Source organism: Drosophila guanche, unplaced genomic scaffold, assembly GCF_900245975.1.
Source record: "Drosophila guanche unplaced genomic scaffold, DGUA_6, whole genome shotgun sequence".
Classification (NCBI taxonomy): domain Eukaryota; kingdom Metazoa; phylum Arthropoda; class Insecta; order Diptera; family Drosophilidae; genus Drosophila; species Drosophila guanche.
In genome coordinates this window covers 484,160-505,054 of record NW_022995760.1, presented here as the reverse complement: position 1 = coordinate 505,054, position 20,895 = coordinate 484,160, and the positions used below count along the sequence as shown (strand labels likewise).

Below are 20,895 nucleotides of genomic sequence, written 5' to 3'. Positions count from 1 at the left end.
GCTGTCACCCCCCATTGGTTTGCTCTCAGGTTAATGGTTACTCAATTGGGAATCGGTTGAGGTAGATTGCCCTCAGTTACGAGTACGAGGACGAGTACTCCTGCTTCTGCATCTGCTCCCACTTATACTTGTTCCACGCCATTTGGAACTCCCATTATCCAATTAAGGACTGTCGTATACCAGCGCCTGCTATTAGGTGTAGTTTTGGTCACTCTCTGGTTGCTTCCAATCCATTATGCATGCTACATTCCCCTTACTCAGACTATCTAGTGTACCCTCTATATTTTGTAGTTTATTCTTTCCATGCCACAATATTTGCATGCATAAATCGAATAAAACAAAACCACATAAAAATCGGAGCAGGTGCCAGAGGATTGCGATGAGGTACAGAGAAAGAGACACACAGGCAGCACATGAAAAATCAGCATGTACTGCTAAGCCACTCTGTAAGAGAGACATGAACGCGGGAGCGTGCGATGCAGTCCCAAAAATATTATTTTATCTGCTTAACTTCTAATTGCTTTACCTAAGAAGGATCTCCCACAAGCTGACACTAAGATCTCGATTCAAAATAAAAAATTCCCAAACTGCTGCCACTTGATGACTTGTAGATTATTTATTATTATTCGCTCAATTTGGCTGCCGCCTGCGATTTGTATTTCTATTCATGTATTATTATATAAATGTATTGTTTGTTTGTTTTAGATTTTTGTTTGATTTTGATTTGTGTTTGTGTTTGTGTTTGTATTTGTTGCCTTCTCACTTGGGTTTTGGGGTTCTGTTTTGTGTTTTGATTGCAAAAAGTTAATTAAAAATTTGTTGTAATTGAATTTTATCGCATTGTTTGCTGGCTAGAGTTTTGTTGCTTTGTTTCTGTTGCTTGTTTTTGTTTTTGTGTTTGTTCAGTTTTTTTTTTTCTTCTACTGGATCCATTTGATTGTGCTTTTTTTTCTGTTTTGTTTTCATAGAGAGAGTTTTATGGAAAATGTCTGGCCATTATGCCATTTGTTGTCATTTGGTTTTTGCCTTTTGCCGACAATTGGATTATTGCAAAAGAGTTTTAATTAAGCCAAATGAATGGAAGTGCCAGTGTGCAATGCAGTGCGGCCTGTGGCATGTGCCACATATGTTAGATTATAAGCTCGGGCAAACGTGGATCATCATAGCCATTGTAGCCGTCGTCCATCTCCAGTTCCTGCACCTGCTCTTCCTCGATGGTGGGTTGCGGATAACCCATGGGTGGCTCCACAACCACAGACTCGGGGAATGGCGGTGGGGCGAGTATTTCGGTCAGAGGCGGTGTCCCGTCCATAGAGTCGGATTCGCCATTGAATCTACGGCAAGCAAAAAAGTCCACGAAAAAGCCCATAAACATTATTCCGTCTGTTTCTGTCTCTGGCTCTACCTGTAGCTCCACTGACTCCAGTGGATAGACTGCTGCTCGTTGGCTGCGAGTGGCAACCTTTAATCGAAATGCACATCCGAGGCACAGCTGTATTGCTGCCTGTTTTCCATGTTACGGCAGCTGTTTACCAAAACCATAACCACTGTTCTACTAGATACTAAATGAATGGATTACGAGCACTCAAGCACCCATCCCATGGCAGTCCATCCCCTCCCTACGCCACACACAAATGACAAAATTAATTAAAATTAAAATTAAAATTAAATATAGCTCGTTCCTCGCTGATTAACGAATGCGATCATGCATTATGCATAATACTCGCACGTGAACATGCATGAATATAATACACGAGTGAATGCACAGCCACTGCCACTGCCACTGCAACTAAGTAATCCACCATCATGGAGAGCCGTATAAAAAAGATATAGATACATAAACTACATACATATGTATATGCATTTATGCAGATGGATACAAGTGCTCGCATATGAATATGTTATGCATATTCATTTATGTATCTGCAGCTATGAATTCTGCATGCAGAATGCACATTATAATTACATTTATGCGCTGCCATCAAATTCAATGGCGCTAAAACATTTACGGAGTGCCAAGGAGTGGGTAAAGGGACACTGTCACCCAGCCGCCCAGCCATTCAGCGATGCCCAGTGCTGGGTAATTCAATTTGCACACTTCAAACGCTTCTGGCAACTGGCGAGATGTGTCCACAGCCGAGTATGCTTGCCTACAAGTCCGGGAGTCTTTGCTTCTTTAGTTAGAATCGGATTTTTCTTGCACCTAATCCAGCTGCATGGAGTATTAATTGCCCAACATTGGGGCACTTTTCGTGGGGTGTGTGTGCGGCTCATGGATGGATGGAAAGTAGGCCAACTGCCTCTTGCCTCTTGCTCTCACAGAATGATGTCAATTGCATGAAGGCCATGCTCCAAGCGGTCCGGTCCGGCCCCGGCCCACCACTCTGGCACACGCATCGTGGCAGCCGCAAGTGTGGCGGCTCTTTGCCTTTGGGGGCTTTGGGTCAAGTGGTTGGGCACATACAACATGCAACAACAATCCAAGAATAACCACAAAACACCAAAATGTAGGCTAACATGGGTTAAGGTGCGTCATTAGCCAGCCGACACCGCACAACCCCAACCCTTGACCACCCCCTGAGCAACACTCGCACCCAAAAGTATCTGCACTGAACGAGAATAAACTTCAGGAATATTCAGCATTTAATCCTACATGTGTTCTGTATCTTTTTATAGGATTGGCAATCAATTTGGCAAGTTGATTCATCATCTTGCAGAAGAGCCATTCGGTTCGCTGCTTTCAATCCGCATAAGACGCCCTGATCCTCCTCCCAACACCCACAAAGAGAGAGAGCGAGAGAGAGAAGGTGGCTCCCCAGTGGCCCAGAGGCTTACTAATTATGGTTAATGGGCCAAGGGCGACCTCACAGCACCCTGCACCCTGCACCTGTCACACCTGAGCCAGAACCAACGCCACGAAGCTAATTAGAAGCTGCCTTAAGTGCAACAAGCAGGGGCCATGCCTCCGAGGCAACTTTAAGCTGCTGCACAACTGCTGTGGGGCTTAATGTTGCCTCAGCCTTGAGTCAGTCAGTGAATGGGGAGCAGAATGGGGCGGAGCCGAGGACTGGGGCTGAGGCTTCCACCAAATTGACACAAATTGGCAGGAGGCAAGTACATCATGGCAATCAGATTAGACGACGACGACGACGATGGCGTCTCCAGTCGTTGCCAATGTGCGCTCATCATGTGCGACATTCTGCTACGGGTTTAGACCATCATTTGTGGGGGCGGCAGGCATCAGCAGGGGCATGCCACAAGGCACGCAACGTTTTTGCAGCTGCTTTCAATCATGACGCACGGATTAGGACCCAGGTTAAAGATTAACAATGGCAAACAGGAGCAGAAAAAGAGCATGAAAGGAGAGCACGCAGGACATAACAAGAGGCAAATGTACGGTTTGGCCTGGCCTTAGTTCCTGATGGATGAAATGCAGTGAGACAACAAACAGGAACGAAACGCGATGGAGATGGGAATGTCAATGGGACCATGAGACGGAAGTGGAGACGATAAGCCGCACAGAGAGAATAAGCGGCAGATCAAAGCAAAAGGATGGATGGAAGGATGAAGAATAAGCTCCTGTAAGAGGCCATCCTTTGATTCGAAGAGAATTAAGCTGAACGCAAAAATAGTACATAAATATATCGAAACACTTGGACGGGGAACACGGCCAGCAAAAAGGAAACAAAGTGAAGAGAATAAAGTAGAATGGTGGTAGAAAAGATGGCGGAAATCTTTGTTATCGAGATGGAAATTAAATATAAAAATCAATACAAAATATTGGAAAATAATGCAGGAAAATGAATGAGAACAGAGAAATATTGAATGCGTAGGAAAATTGAAAGAAGTTGGAAAAATAGTGAAACATTCGAAAGAAGTATTCAATGAAGAGTGAAATAAAACAAAACAGATTGAAATAAAACGGAATGGAAACCAACAATTGAAAACCTGTTGAGTGCTTAACACCCACTAAACAAAGAACAAAAAATGCAAGGAGCAGCAGATCCTTATATGTATGGATACGGTCATTACTCCTTGCCATGAGAGAGAGAGAAAGAGAGAGAGAGAGAGAGAGCTGTGAGAAAGATATCCCAAAGCTATTAGCTTTGATAGCGTTGATAGCGTCTCAAGGACTTCTCCACTTACTTCGAGTTCTGTAACTGAAACTGGAGGAGTGCCCAGACTCCAAGACGTGAAAGACAAAGCGCAAGATTTGCAGCGACAGTCGAGGAATAACAATTAGTGGACGACTTTTAGGCGCAGAAGGAACAGACAGACGGACAGTAAAACACAAAAGGCAAATGCAGAAGATGGGTGTCCCGTGTGCCCACCAAAAGAAAAGCCCAGAAAGAGAGTCCGCGCAATAATCACGGCCAAGTGCTGCATATTTATAGGCGCAATCAAGTTAATTGCAGAAACAGCAGACAGCGATAGGAGCCACACACAAAGGAATGAATGAATGAATACGAATGCGAATACTGACTAACAGAGTATGAGGTGCCGTACCCTTACCTGCCCGCCCTCCCTTACTGCTTTCTCCTACTGCCACTACTCCGTAATGAACTTAATTGTGGCCCTTTTCCCGAGTGGCCTGGGGAGTCCTTGAGTCCGCCTGCTTGAGGCCAAAGTAATTGCCACTCAAAAGTTCAATGCATTCTCAGATTCCATGATTTGCTCCACCCACTGGCCATAATAATATTTTTGGCCTAACGACTCCTTCAAGGCCACTCCGCTGCGGGATTTTCCACTCGAAAGTTTCGGCAGGGACGGCTTACGAAATTAGCACAACACGAATTAATGAGTGTGGAAAATCTCTTAATGCTGGACAAAATCCCAAGCACTGCTCGCCGAGCACTTTCATTTCCATTTCAATTTTTGAATTGGATTTTCACAATATTTTCCTTTACCAAAAACTGCATCCTGCTGCTACAGCTGCTGCTGTTGCTTCCTCTCCATCTTTTGCTTTTGCTTTTCCCAGTTTTGTGGTGAATTTCAATTATCCTTGTGGGGGTCCGAGCATCGCATCGCATGGCATCGCATCTATTGCTTGCATTTGCTCTCATTTTCATCTTTCGGTACGCTTTTCTTGTTTTATGTTTGCCTTTGGCTTTGGCTTTGGCTTGTATTTCATTTTCAGTTTTATGCATGAGACGGCGCCTAGTTTTTCATTCTCATTTCCCAGGCCCATTTTTCCAGCTCCATCTCCATCTCCAGCACTTGGTCCACTTCATCTTCCTTTCTCTCTCTCTCTGCCTTTTTGGAGCGCGGGCAGCCCATTCACGCTGTAAATTGTTTGCATACAATGGAGAAAAAGGAGCACCAGATGGGGGTCCATGTCCCCAGCCCCCAGTTACAGCCCCAACCATTTGTTCAGGACAGAATCAGGACCAGCAGCAGCAGGAACAGGAGCTGGTCTCTGGGCTATGGGTCTTAACTTTTGGCGTGGCTTATTTGTGCGGCAAGATTAAGTTTCAAATTGATGTGCGTTTTGAGTTGGCCACCAAACGGAAACGGAAATGGCAAATGGGGAGAAACAGAGTAGTTTCCGCCCAGTGGCACAGCCTCAGCCTCAGCCCCAGTTTCAGTTTCAGTTCCAGTTTCAGGCCCTCATCAGTGGCCGATTCTATGTGCCCCCGTAAGCCGCATTGATGGCGAAACTTTAATTTGATCATTCTTTCCCACACTCTCCAGTCTCTACTCCCAAGCAAACGTGGAAACGATAAGCCAAGGTTTTATGAGCGAATTTTTGGGGCTGCTTTACAGGGAGATTGGGTCCGCTAATCAGGTTGGATTTTCGGGGATTGTAGAGCGTCGTTGAGGTGTGGCCGAAGTTCGTGTGGGAATACATCAAGTGTGACCAATGGAATACATGAAACACAGCTCTATGTCTGTGCCTATTTTTGACCATTTTTGAGTTCTAAATTTCTTCACTGAACACTGAAAAGGGCACTAGATCTGCGAACTCTGATCAGCGTTAAGCACCCAGCAGACTAAAGCGGAGGAACCGCTGCATGAGGATGAGTATGAGGACACACACACACACCTGACGTGGCAGCAAAGCGAATGTGTGTTTTGTGTCTCTTTTTGTGTAAGGAAACGGAAAAGTTCTTGACTTCGTTTTGTCTGGTCTGTTGGCCTGTTGGTCTGTTGGTCTGTATCTGTGTCTCTGTTTGCGGCGTGTGAAAGCAAGAAAAACTTGCGCATAAAATTTCCATATCAGCAATTTTATTTGCAACAATTTGGCAACACTTTTGTGCGAGAACTGCTCGGTGCGGTGCAACTCGGTGGCTGGGGCTGGGGCTGGGGCTGGCGGTGACGTATCAATTTCCGCTTGATTGCATTAAAAAAAGAAATACCAAGGGGGGGCGGCGAATGGGAGAAAGCGCGGCCAAAGTTTTCTTTTTCCTTGTCCGTGTTAGGGCTCGGGTTTTCGTGTGGGTTTCTCTTCTCTTTTCTTTTTTTTTTTGGCGCAAATTAAGTTTTGGCCCTTGTTTTTTGGGGTGTGCGGAAGGGGTCCCTGCAAATGCGATTTTTGCGGCAAACGAAAATCGAAAATAAAGTTAAAAATTTTACGTTTTACTTGCGGATGGTGGGGGGATTGGTGGGCACTGCCCCCTCCCTCCTCTCTGTGTGTTGCCAGAGAGGAGAAAAGTTTGCGGGCGTTTGCTGGGGAAACTTTTGGCGAGTGCAAAAGTTTACAATTCCTGCACACAGTTCGCTTGCCTGCGTCCAAGTTTAAAGGTTAATGATACCACAAAATAAGTTAAGGATCCTTTGGTCCTGAAGCCAGCTGCACACACGCAGAAGCAGCAGCAACAGCAGCGGGGAGCAGGAAGTAAGGGGGACACCCAAGTACAAGGAAATAATGCCTTTGATTGGATTTGTGTAGTGAAGCGGCGGCCACGGCCACGGCCACGGCCACGGCCACATTGGACTGTCTCTCTCTTATTCTCTTTCTCTGTGTGCATTTGCTACGTGCCCCACAGCCGCAGACGCAGACAAATTGCTGGTGTGGCCAGGCGACAGTGGCAAGCGGAATGCACCAGGAAGAGGAATTACACAGAAAACAGAACACAGACGAACACTCGTAGTTATTTAATCAATGCTCAACATATTTAGTATTTAATCGTTTATGCACCATGCCGAATCGCTGGTCGTACGGATCAAAGTCCAGCTTCATTTGCGACACAAATGGCACCGCAACGGCATCCACTAATTCCAGTGTCTGCTCCACTGACTCCAGCAGCGGGTGCGGTGTCTGAGTGGTTGGTGCTGCTGGCTCCCGGCCATCGGCAGTGGTCTCGTTGCAGCCACAGCAACACGCAACTCGTACAAATGCCGCCCCCATGATGCACTCTCTGTACTTCCGCTGCGGAACTGTGGCAAATCGCTTTCGAGTCGCCCACACTTAAGCACTTGCAACCCCGCTTTGACTGTCTGCCCCCCGCCACTCCACCGCCACTCCGCGGAATTTGGTGCTGTCCGCCCCTAGTTATGTCGATTGACTTCAGTTGACAGTTGTTTTTGCTGGCGTCGATCTGCGTTTCCCCGAGATAAGAGAGGACCCCAAAATGCATATGGGAACAGACAAGCCACTGATTTCCCCGCCAATCCAAACTACTTCATAAAGAGATTGTCCGAACTCTGTTTGATATGCACCACCCAAAGACGCTGCCATCTCTGCTGTGCCCAGTCAAGAAAAAGATTTTCCTTTCATTCAGATTAATTTATAAAAAGGGAATCGATGGAGCAGTTGCTGTTTGGTTAATTGAAATGATCAAACCCCGCCTTTTGGCAGCCTTGGCACTCCACACTTTGTACCCTGCTCCTCCTTTTGTATCCACATTCAACGCTCAATTGTTCCATTAACAAATGGCAGTGCCCGACATCTGTCGCTCCTCCTGCAGGATGTATGTATGTACATCCTTACAGTCACTGTATCCCTCCTCTTTGTTCTTGTTTATTGTTAGCTTAGTGAACATTTAATTGTTGTTTGCATTTGTATTTTGGTTTTTTTTGTTTCTTTCCAACTGTTTTCAGCCATTGCCACCCATCGCCTAACCATCTTGGAAGCTCCTCCCCCTTAACGTACTTTTTCTTCAATTTGTTTTTTAATAAGATTCTGCGTACGAATGACAAGGCCTCTGGACTAAGTGACACCCTGGACAGGCTGGGCTCTATCAAGAAGTGGGACCGAAGCACTTGCCCAATTGGAAGAATTTTGTCTTGAAAATTGTTAGATATTTTGTGATTTGAGAATACATTTACTACCTCGCGTTTATCTTTAAAAAACTCTTTCTTCCCGCTGTTACCTTTAGTTTCATTCAACCAGCATACCCTCTCTCAGCACTCCATCAGCATCGAGTGGTAGCAAGCGCTTGCTGGGCTCCTCATGGGAGGTAAGCGCAGAATTTACATTTTAATTTCCTTTAATTAAAAAAAAACAGACAGCCAGCAAAACAACAGCAACAAAAATTTCAAAAATAAAATACATTAAAATGTTTTTGCTCCCTTCATTTCATTTCTTATTTCTTATAGCTTATATCTTGCTTTTCTTTTCGTATTTTCTTTACTTTACTTTTCTTAACGGCGGAAAGGAATCTGATGGGAAGCGGTGACAGCTGTCAATATACACAATTTGAAAGGATTTCCACTTTACGGACTCTGAAGGAGTCGCAAAAAAAAAAAGGGAAAAGGAGAAGCAAACTAAGATACGGGGGAAATGGTAGCATAAAAGGGAATCCGCCAGGTGAAAAGTACGTGCAGCTATCCCTGAAAATGTACGCGTTGGAAAATGGCATGGGACAGGGACAGGGACAGGGACTGAGGGGGTTGAGGATGTGGATGGGTGACCTTCTCAAATGGTGGAAAATGTAATTATTATACGCTCATCAGAAAAGGGGAAGCAAAGCTCAAGGAATTCAGCGCACCTTAATCACAACAAGGATAAGAAGGTCTCCCCTGCCACCACCTGGAGGAATTGTATGTTGACCCTAGAAGCCCTTTAAAAACTGTAATATGACCTTTTGGAATACTCTACTCTAACAATTGAATGTAATCCTTTGCCTGAGGAATGCCTCTTAGATCACATCTTAAAGGCATTCAGCTTCCAATTAAAGTACCTCTTCGTATTGCCGCACTGGAGGCAATATTTGGCCAATTTAAATACAAATTACTTTACCGAATGCTTGACAAACCTTCAGGAAATGCTTGCTCCTTGGGTGCGCTCCTCAAATTGCTGGAAAATGCATATTCCGATAAGCCAACAACAAAACAAATTGATGAGACACTCGAGACACTGGACACAAATGCCGAGCAACGAGCACCCTTGTGCTCCTCGTGTCCTCTCGACACCGAATGGGCCAAAGAATGGTCGAGAGCGTAATTTGGTTTTTTGGAATCTCAATTTCTCTGCCATCCTGCATGGCTATGGCTGAGAAAAGGGACACTGATGCCGGGTAGAAAAGAAGCAACAGCCACGAATCAATTTCTGACATATGGCCTGTCAATGAGCTTTGACGTGTGGCACAGGCAAAGATAAAAGGATATGCCCTGATGTGCGATGCACAGAGCCATTCAACAGAGTGCAGCACATGGAGTGGGAGAGTAGCTGCAACATTGCAGCTAAGCAAACATGACACCAATGGGCCACCACACTGCAGAGACGCCCCCACTGACCACACTCCGCATGGGAGAGTGCCAGAGAATACAGAATGGAAACCAAATCATACTGAAACTGAAGGCTAAAGGCGATTCCTCTGAAAGCTCGTAGTGGAGCGAGGGAGAGGACAGCTGCAGGACAGCTTCATTAAGGGGGCCTGGCTTGTGTGTGTGTGTGTGTGTGTGTTTGTAAACTTTTTAAATTTTCTTTTGCAATTTTCCCTTTTACTTTGTATCTTTGGCCAGCGCGTTGATGGTGATGCCTGTGCAGCACAGCCTCGACTGGCTCTCTCTCTCTTTCTCGACTGCCCAGTGTATTTATCTCGGACACTTGGACACACTGCACTACACACTACACAGAGCAGAAAATAACTCTAGTTTCCATCACACATGAACTTGAATCTCTTCCAGCCGCGGCAGCAGACTGCAGCCTGCCATTTCGTTATATTTTCTTAAGAAAAATGCCATCAAATAAGCGATTATTTCGTTAGAATTAGGAATAATTACACTAAGGAACAACTGATTAAATAGAGCTGCACTTTTTCTCTTGAAATGTGTGCCAGGTGCCAGGTTCTGCAACTTCTGGCCATAATATTAATGCGATTGCCAGATGTATGCCAGCTGTTGCATATTGGGTGTAGGTAAGTTTTCTAGGTTCCCTGTTCTGTTTTCAGACTACATTTCTTCGCTCTCTCTCTATGCGTTTTTCTCGCAGTGCATTGTGCAGCACTTTGCTCTTGTGGGTGGAACATTTTGCGCAAATTCAAGTATTTACCTTTTTGGTCAAGGCAGTGCAAACTATCCATGTGCCCCGCCACACTCTCCTGGCACTCTCCAGTCGCTCTGTTGGCTGGCATCTCCCATTTCCCAGCTCCATTTCCCAGCTCCCATTTCCCACCGCCTCCCCGGACGCACCACCGCCGTACTTCATTTCAGCTTCATTTGCTTTATGTAAATTTCTACCCCTCTCTCCGCACCGACTCGACTGCCTCTCTCTTTTTGCACCTCAGTAAGCTTTCAGCGTTATTTCCCAGTGCTTTGTCTGACTTGCAGTTGTCTGCTGCTGCCACACCTGTCATCCAGTTGCCACCCGGTTGCAGCCATTTGTCTCCCCACTCCCACTCCCACTCCCACTCCCAGTCGCACTCACACACCCACTGCAGCTTCAGTCTTGCAGCTGTCCGTTCCGCTGTCCGTATTTCCGTCCGTCTAACCGTTCGTTCGCTCAAACAAAACGTTGCGTAAGCGTTTGCCAAAGTTAAACCCGAGAATGCGCCCGAAACCCACTGGGGGGCATGCCACTAACTGACTATCGCTTACTGCCACTGGCTGTGGCGCCCTGGCGCCTGGCGTCGAGGCTGTGGCGCGGCACATGTCTGCACGTTCTTTCTCTCCTTTTTTTTCCGTTACGTTTCAAACCGTTCTTTTCTTTTTTCTTTTTTTGGCTAAAAATTGCATTGCGCTGAAGCATTTTTCTGGGTCTGGAGCTGGATCTGCACTCCAGGCTCTCCAGGCTCTCCAGGCTCCCCAGCCTCATCACCATCCCAGACATCCAACCATCCCATACCCAGTCATCAGGCATTGGCCCCCGTGCCATCAGCAGCCATTTGTTTCTTGAATTGCGGCGTGTTACGTTTCATTTTCAATTTTCATGGCATTTGCTTTTGTTTTGTTTCGTTTCGTTTGGAGTGGGATGTGGGCAATGGGAAATGAGCTGAAGGTACACGATAAAGGTAAAAAGGTGTGCGGAGATGGCGGCACCCTTTAATCAGGCAACTGAATCGACTTGAAACCCTGAATCTAAGGCCCAGGAGTGGAGCAGTGGAATGCAATGCAAATGAAACGAAACGAAACGAAACGGTAACACAAATCGTAATGCAAAATTCGATTTGCCATTTTCCATTTGCCACATGGCCCATAAACATAACATTCCATTCCAACAATTACCAAAGTCCGAAAGAACTTTTTTATTAAGTCATTTCATCGTTAGCCAAAAAGTACCAAAAAAGGAAGGCAAAAGAAAGCAAAGCAAAGCCAAAGAGAAGAAGAGAGGGAGAGACAGTAAAAGCGGCTGAAAATATAATCATAATAAAAGTGAAATTAAATAAAATGAAAAGTCATGAAAAACATTTGCACTTGTTCAAAAAGTAAGCAACACACAACAGACAAGGCAATCGTTTGGGCGAATGGAATGGAAATCTGAATGGGATGGGAAGTGCCTTCGAGTGCGAGTGTGTCCATTAGCCAGGGGGGGGGGGGCTTGGGCTAAGAGAGAGCAGAAGAGATACAGAGTTGTGTCATTAAATATTTACTTCTCAGGCTCATTTCTTTTACTTAGGCAAAGGCTCGCCGAGAGTTTCGCTACAAGCGCATTCCATTAGCTCTTCTCTACTTTTGCTCCCACTCTCTCTCTCTCTCTCTCTCTTGCTATCCCTCTCTCTGTCTCTGCAAGGAGCACAAGGTATAAGGCACAAGGCCCAAGCCAAAAACCCAGATAAACATAACCGTTTCGTTTTATGGGCAACAATCATTGCTTTTGATTGCCGTCCTGATGGCTTCAGCGCCCACCTACAGCCACAGCCGAGGCTGTACACCTTCCTACTAGGGCTGCTATGGCCACAGGACCTGCTGCTGCTCCTCCTTTTACTTCTTATCCCCTGGAAAAAGGTGTAAAATGCCGCATTGCTTAAATTTTTTATGGCTCACGCCTGCTGTGTGCAGGTCTGCCTCTTCGGTTATTGTGTCGTTCTCATGATTGAAACTCATTTGACTGGTCCAGAGGCATTTCCGCTTTCCCCTCTCCTCTCTCTCTCAACAGAGCTCTAGTTGGCCCAGTGCCACATCGCTGTCAAATTGATTGGGAAGAAGACTGCCTGCATCCGAAAAATATTGCCGAGGGCGAGGAGGAGCAATTGGCACTGTCGATTCGGGGATTTTAACACTGATGAGCGGCTCATTAGTTTTGTTTGCGGTTTCCTACTGATTCCACAAATTTAAAAGCCAGCTGGGAAGAGAAGTTCCCTCAACTTAGTACTGGATAAAAAGATGATTCTTCTGCGTATTCTGTGTTCGGAAATAATTATCGAAAAAAGCAACAGAGAAATTTGTTGCGATTGATCAGGGAACCATCAAGTGACAGCTCTCTGGAGGGGCACAGCAAAGACAACCGCAGAAGCACCACAAGGGAGTTGTATCAACTTTAATGAAATTTCCTGCATATTAAGGTGAAACTTCCGGGCGCGAATCGCGAGCGAATGGCCCGAGAACTGGCGCACAAGCGAAAGGGAAAAAGAGCGGAAAAGTCCCTGGACTTGAGGAGTGGGAGTGGCAGGTGGATGCCGCGTGGGCTTCCTTTTTAATTTCCGTTTTTATGCGTTAGCGTCCCCAAAGGCGTCCAAGGATCGCATCTCCACCTGTACCAAAGAGAAAGAGAAAAAGAGTGCTGATGTTGCAAATTAGAAGCCACCAATTGTCCCTCTCTTTCTCTCTTTTGCTCTGGTAGTGTCTGCTGCCCCTGATGATAAGCATAAAATTATCGACACAAAAGCAAAATTTGTGTAATAAAAAATTTTAATTAAGTGTGTTTCGTAGTGTCTCCTCTTTCTTTCTGTTTTTTTGTTTTGCTTTGTGTGTGTGTGTGTGTGTGTGTGTGGCAGACAAGCGAGAGATGCCCCAAAGCGATGACAGGGCTCCATCACACGGACACAGAGGCGACACAGGAGACACAGAGGAGATGCATACACGGAGCCCCGGCTATCATTGTTGGAAATTTATGCAAATCGGTTTCATCCGGGCAGCAGGCAGCAGGCAGCAGTCAGCATCCAACAGGACCAACGACCCACCCACTGAATTAAAATTGAAGTGTTTTCCACACAGCAGCGAAACAAAAGACAGAGAGAGAGGGGGGAGGGGCGGGGCGGAGCGGAGCGGGTGGCGACAAAGGCAGCCAAAACGATTAACGCTTTTAATGAGTACTAAACTCGCCTACGCAATTATGAGATAGCAAAGGCTACCCCCTGCAGCACCACAGGAGGAGTCCACAAGTCGGGGGAGTGGGAGTGCCACCAGACCAAGGCGTGGCCGTGCGGCGCGTGATAGCCGGAGGGTAGCCCACCCACCCACACAAACACACAAACACACAAACGAATATCTGCCCAGACAACAGACACTACAGATACAATAAATCCCAACGAAATGGAGACCTAAATTATAGATTGTGAACCAAACCGAACAGATATCCGTGAGTGGGGGGGGAGCTCTCTTTTCAGTTTCATTTGAATAATGGCAAGATATGCAGGATAACCCGATAAGCAATTGATAAGCAACAATTTCGCACACATAAACCAGCAAAGGTTTTCCCTGTGGCAGTGAAATCACTTTAAGGATTGCTCCCCTAAACAATTTCCATCGTGTAGGAAAGTCTCTTTGCCGCTTTGTTAGTTTTACTCGTTATATCCATGTTAAACGATTCATGGCCTCCTTCTTACTCCTCCACAGCTAATTTATACGCAGACTTGGCCGTTGCTTAAGCTATGCCAGTGCCTCATCCTGTCTCATCCTTTGACAGCAGCAGGAGGCCAGCAGGTGGACTACTCGTAAGACAGTACGCGACAGAATCTACTGCCAAAGACAGCGGCAGAGGCAGGGACACGAGTGGAAGTTGCACAGAATTTATGGGTCGCCACTTCAAGTCAATAAGCGCATTTGTCTTGTCGTCTCGAGGACATTGGGACATCCACTGATATCCTGCGACATCGTGCGAAAAATGCAGTCAGTGAACAGAATGGCTGGCCTGCGTTGGAAGGATTCATGCGATTCATTGGCCAGATTTCTCTTGACGGGAATTAAGTATGAATCCGAGATTTAAGGAATTTCATTACAGTACACGGCTTCAGGACGGGGTGTGGCAGTTTCAGCTGTTTGCATGTCCTTTACTCCAATTCATGGATTTTCAAGGCTACGTGCCAAAGGTCCCCCACAGGATAAAGGATGCATGGATGCACTCCAGGGGGAATCAGTGTCTCGTCGTTCGACTGTTCAAAATTCAATCAAATGCATTTTTCTTCTCCGAAGAAGCTCCCCCCATCCCCCCATCCTGCTGGCCATGCCGGTAACAATGGCTTTGCTCCTGGCATTGTTTGGGTCATAAAAGGAAACAGTTATTAGAATCAGGACTCTGCTCTGGCGAGTCCTGCGGCAAAAGCAGAGTCCAAAACAGAGACAGCGAGCAACAGCAGCAGCCTGAATATACTTACAAAGATTATTATTATTATTGCCATGGCCATTTGCCATTTGCCGTTGGCCATTGCTGTTATTGCTGCCACTGTGTCTATCCACTGTGCAGTGTGCATCTACTTACACTTACACTGCTGTCTGGCAGTGTACTCTCGACTCTTTGTATTTAGTTTTCATGCACTTCCCACACAATTCCATGTGATCTATGATCTATTCTGCTGTGAGAAGTGCATGCTGCTACATTTTGAGTGGGGAAAAGCACATCTAAAGTGGATAGAGCAGCGAAAATATTATGAAAATATAACTGGGGAGAGCTATGGATAGTCCTAAAACCCTCCAAGTGTTATATGCAATTACTCCAATTCAGATTTAAGCATTTACTCTTTCGCTGTCTGCAATTTCTCGAGTTTTACTCCCCATTTCTCTTCTCTCCCACAGTGGCTTAGCAGCTTTTTGCTGCTGTTGTTTTCTTCTTCCGCTTCGATTATTCTGCTGTTGGGGTCCTCCTCGTCATTGTGGTGGCTTCTGCTGCTGCTGCCGTTGTTGTTGTTGTTGTTTTGTAGCTAAATTAGCTAAATTGCTTATGGGCACAAACCTCACGTAGCATCCTCACGTAGCCCACCCGGCACCCACACCCCCCGAAAAGAGGGAAAACTGAAGAGGGAGCGGGCAGGAGCGAGAGTTTGTGTTTAGTTTTTGGCTTAAATTTCTGCTGCTCTTTTTTGTAATTGTTTATCACGGAATGTTGAGAATGAGAATGTAGATTTCTCCACCCCTGCGCTCTCCTTCTTCTACTCTCTACTTTCAGTTGTTTTGCATGGTCCATTTGGTTCGGTTCTACGCTAGAGTGCGGGAAAATCTCTTTTACTGCTTCCGAGTCCCACCACCCCGCACCGATATAAGGGTGTGTACGTGCAGGTAAACGCATAATTAGGAAAATTCCTTTGTTGTTGAGTGAGGAATGAGAAAGGGAGTGGCAGTGGGGCAGAGAGGTTCTACGCTAGAGTGCGGGAAAATCTCTTTTACTGCTTCCGAACAAATGCTAAACTCTACACTGGCGGAAATTACATGAAAATGTAAGGACAATTAATGGTAGATACATTCAAAATCAAATGATTCTAAAAACAAAGAAGTTTTAAATTATTTTACAGGAGTTTCGCACACTAAGAGCTTCTCATGTCAATATTCAATTGATGTTTCTTAGCTCATAATAATGGCACAAAAAAAGGCATAAAGGCCTTGCCCACTTCTTGGAGTATTCTCCCTCTTTTTGCATTTTAATCTGTGTGGTTTTTTCTTGCAGTGCCTTTAGTTATTTCGACAGCAGCTAAAACCACTTTCAGTTGAGTGAGTCGAAAGTTTTTCGCAGCGGAAAAATCTCATTTGTTTACACTGCCATTGAATCAAAGCGTATAATTTTACAGAGCAAAAGAAAGGAACAGAGAGAGGGAGAGAGCGTGAATATCCTTCGCTGCCATAGCTACTACCTGCTGCCAGGGCACATACAAGCTTTTTCCCATATAAATCATCAATCGGCAGCACTGGATTCAGAGGCCTACCCACACGGCTCTCCTTATTGGGCATCACATATCAAGGAGAAGCACAAACCATTCCATGGGGGGAGGCAGTTGGAATCAGACTCACCTGCAAGAGAGTGAGAGGAGAAAGAGATGTGTGAGTAAACGAGATGTAAGATGAGAAATCAATGTGTGTCTGTGTGTCGTTGTGTTTCTGTTTGTGCTGCCTCTGTGTGTTTTGGTGAAACGGTTAACAAGTCGTATGAGTAATTTTATGACAGCCAAACGGCAGAGGCAGCAGCACCAGAGCAGAGCAGAGCCAGAGGGATGCAAAAGCAGCACACAGATGGGGGCACAAAGGGAGCAATGGAAAATTTGAAAATGAAACTTTTGATGCCCTTTATAGCAGCAGAATATTTAACAAAGATTTGTTAGCATTTTCTGAAGGCAAGAAATTGAGCTTTATTGAGACATATTGATCTGCCTGTTATTCCATTTTATTAATATATTTATTCGGTATGCAATAAAGATATTTCACAGTTTTCTAAACATATGGCCCAGCAAAGGAAAACCACCAATCACTTGAGAGTATCCAGCAATTTGACCTCTTCTTCGCTCTACATTAACTTTTACTTTCTCGTTTCAGAAAAGATGCCTAAAATCCACACACAAACACACACATAAAGAGAAAGAGAATTTTTATTTCCACGCACGCATAAAATGCCATTTCTAATTTACGATCCTTCCGTGTGGGTCCTGGAGCCAAGAGCTTTCCCTTCAGTCAGTCAGTCTGCCTCCATTTCCATTTCCATTTCCATTTCCCTTCGCGTTTGCCTTTTTTCCCGTTTATGATGAATTTTCTTTATTTTCCTTTGCTTTATTGTTATTGTTCTTTGTTTGCTGTTTTTCCTGATTGCAATTCCACACCCCGGCCCCCGCCGCTCGACTCCTGCGAGCCCATGACCTTTCCTCTCCGCACTTTGATTACGATTTCGAATTCGATTTTCGACTGTTTTGCTACACACCTAAAATTATGCAATAAAATCAGAGGAGAGCCCACACACATCTTTTCCACTAATTAAATCAACATAAAAGCGTAGCCCTAAAAAAACAGGTACAGGGGAAAGTGGACGTGGATGCGTTTTTTTTTTCATACAAAAATTAATGATGTGGAAATTGGTTTTTGCTCTGGTTGTTACAAGTGCAGAATAAGTTTTTATTTGATGTTTGTGGAAGAAATCAAGTAGAGGCAGTGCCGCAACTCTTCAAAAATATAGGAAGGAAATTCTACCACTTGATCTAAAAGTTGTTTCTTTTGGTGGTCCTGCTTCTACTTGGACTTTAACTTCTGCTTCAATTATTTCCTTCGTTTATCACTCAAATATTCTACTTTTGAGTTTCTTTAGCTTTCAGTGAGGTTTTCTTTTCCCTTCGCCACCTCTATAGCTTGCACTTCCCTTAACCATTTCCTCCCTCAACTTTTGCCCTTTCTCATCATTTGATCATTTTTGCCTGTATGCATGTATCAATTTCAATCAGTTCCATCTATTGCTATTGGCTCCATCTGCTTTATTTTTGGCACCCCTAATCCATCTACATATTTCCCCACTCATCCATCAATTTTCGCTTCACAATGTTCAGTACATTTTTCATCCGTTACGCAATTGGAAACTCGTACAATTTTCACATTTTCCCCTGTTTATATTTTGTTTTTAATCAATTTAATGAACCCAAAAACGCAAAAATTTGTCAATTGGACAGACGACCCTTCCCTGCCCGCCCGCACCCCCTGTTCCACCCGTAAGACTTGCCACAAATTTCACGCAGAACATTTTTAAGGGGGTAGAGAATGGTAGAGGGAGTGGGGAGTGAAGAGGGTGGTACAGTACGCACACTGCATACATAAATCAATTTCAATTAACGTTAATTAAATACGCATCAAGTGGGCATGACCACAAAAGCAAAATACAGAAGCGGCAGGAGGCCCAAACCCAGGAGCGTGGCACTGGCTCTGGCAGTGGCTGTGGCACGGTACAGGCGCAGGCACAGGCACAGGCACAGGGGGTTCCACGAGCGCATAAAAAATCAACACTGAAATGGGTGAATGGTTCAAATCCCACTGATTCGGAGATTGGGAGAGACTCAGAGAAGAGACTTCCTGCCACAAAATGGAAAATGTTAGTGCCCCATAGCGTTGCAGGGCTGTTGTCAGGGGCGTCTGTTGTGCGTATGTTTTGCGGTTATGTGCCTGGCTGGCTTGTCCAAAGACCAACGCAATATACAGCCCACAACTCAAAGAAAAAAGGAACACCGGAAAAACCAGAGGCAAAGCCCTAACGTGTTTTTGTTGCAAGCTTAGAATACTCTTCCACCGAAAATGTGATTGGTTTTGATGGTAAATTCAATTGATTTTCTGGCCATCAGTCTTCATTTCCATCAGGAATAGATTATGAACACATGTTGAGGGATTAAATATGATGCAATTGAGCAGTTCATCGAATTCGGTTAAAGTTTCATTGAATTATCTGCAAATACTCACTGTACACAAAGTTCATTGTACTTTAGCAGGCGATATCTGTACCCCTTCGAAAGGGTATGTCCAAAAAACTCTATACCACTCACTCACCATGGACAAACACTCCACAGTGCACTCCACACAAACGGAAATGGCGTAAAACCCCAGTTCTGAAACCGCAATGATGTGACCGAAAATGGACGAGCAACCCAAAACCGAAAACCCCAGTGCCCGAAAAACCAAACAGAATAACGGAGACGGACCAGCACATCCAACATTACAAACAAGTAACAAAATCTGTCGTATATCTCCCACCTCCCCATAGTCGGTGGCTGTGGCAGTGCAACCCCCAGAAACCAGAACCCAGAACACAGAACCCAGAACCCAGAACCCAGAGGCCTGACTGCCTGCAAATGACATTGATATTTTTCTAGTTTTCCACACAGTCAACAAACGAGCACCCAGCCCCAAATGGGGGGAAAATGTACAAACGGAATGAAGGGTACAAAGGAGTCTGACAAAATCATACAAATGCGATGTTCAAAAGAGAGAGAGACAGAGACGTTAAGAGTGTACGGACTGGCGGGAAATTCGTTCCCTTTAATAATAAACTAAGATTGCGATAATCTGCATATATTTTAGGGATCTCTACTGAAAAAGCCTTGCACTGCTTGCCAGTAATGACAGTTTGGATTAATTAAGTTTTTTTTGATATGTTTTGATATGATTTAACGACTTTTTGGTTTATTCTGCGCGGCATGGGCTAAAGAAAAAACACACAAAGAGGTCACGGAACATAATACGAAAGTCTCTGTTGTACTTGTCCAAGAAGAGTGCCTCGTAGAATGTCTGACAAATGTTAAGAGCCAATCAAATTCCCTAATGAAAGTGTGACTAGAAGAGTGGAGCAGGCCAGCAGGTTCTTCCTTTGTGCACTCTTTTCATTCCTGAAAACTCTTGTGCCTAGCATTCATGGCCAGGACTCGTGGTACTCGTATTATTGTTGCTCTACAATTGCTTTTACTTTGTGAATCATTGGCAAAGTGCGAATTTTCACTGGTGCCCTAAATGCTACATTTGCCCGGCCTGCTGCTGCTGCTATTGTACATTTTTGTACCTCTTTTTTTTTTTGTTTCTGTTGCTGTTTGGGCTTTTGAGTTTTTGTGTATTCAATTTTCAAGTTTCGTTTAATTACAAAACTCATTAGAGTGGAAACTTGAGTGCGTAGCGCACCAGGGTATGCAATGCTAATTGAAATTTGAAATTTGAGTTGGAAACAGATTTGGCAGAGGCAGAGGCAGAGAGAAGCGAGGGCACCGCCTGGTACTGTAAACACTAGTGGCACACTGCCACTGGTACGCACGGTTAATGGGCTCCGAAAAACAGGCCCCTCAGCTGACGCACTCTCACATCTCTGACACTATGGATCGTGCATGGATCATGATGGGCGTCGGACCCTATAAAGCCCATCGGCACGGACAGTCGCTACACACAGTCGGTGCCACACAGTCGTCGTTGGTTGAACATGCTCCGCCTTCTGTCCCACTGTCCAATGTACTCGATCTTCTGCTGCCGCAAACGTGAGCGGCAGGACGATCAGCAGACCATAGCCGATCAGCTGGAGGTGCCGCAGGAACAGCAGCAGCAGCAGCAACAGCAGCCGCAAGGCCATGAAATCCAAGCGGAAAACCACACGGTTGCCATTATTGTGCCCAAGCAGGAGCTGCCGGAGCAGAAGGAGCTGCAGGAGCCGGAGTTTGCACCGAAACGTGTGGCCTGGAGAGCTGATCGTATGCTGAAACGGCACACAAGACGACGGGCCTCCTATTCGCCCGCTCAGCTCAGGGAAATGTGCATCAATGTGGAGGTACATCATAACCCAGAGACGCAGACGGGGGCGCCGACGGATAAGGAGATGAAAGTGGAACTGAAACCGGAACCAATCCATGACAAACCCATAGCAGCGGG

General features: G+C 45.4%; 1 protein-coding gene across 10 annotated transcripts in view; it reads right to left on the bottom strand.

Moving 5' to 3' along the window:
• Positions 1 to 20,895, bottom strand: part of LOC117590798 (uncharacterized protein CG43867) — a 103,630-nt gene that overhangs the window by 31,092 nt on the left and 51,643 nt on the right. The gene's annotated exons all lie outside the window — the stretch shown is intronic.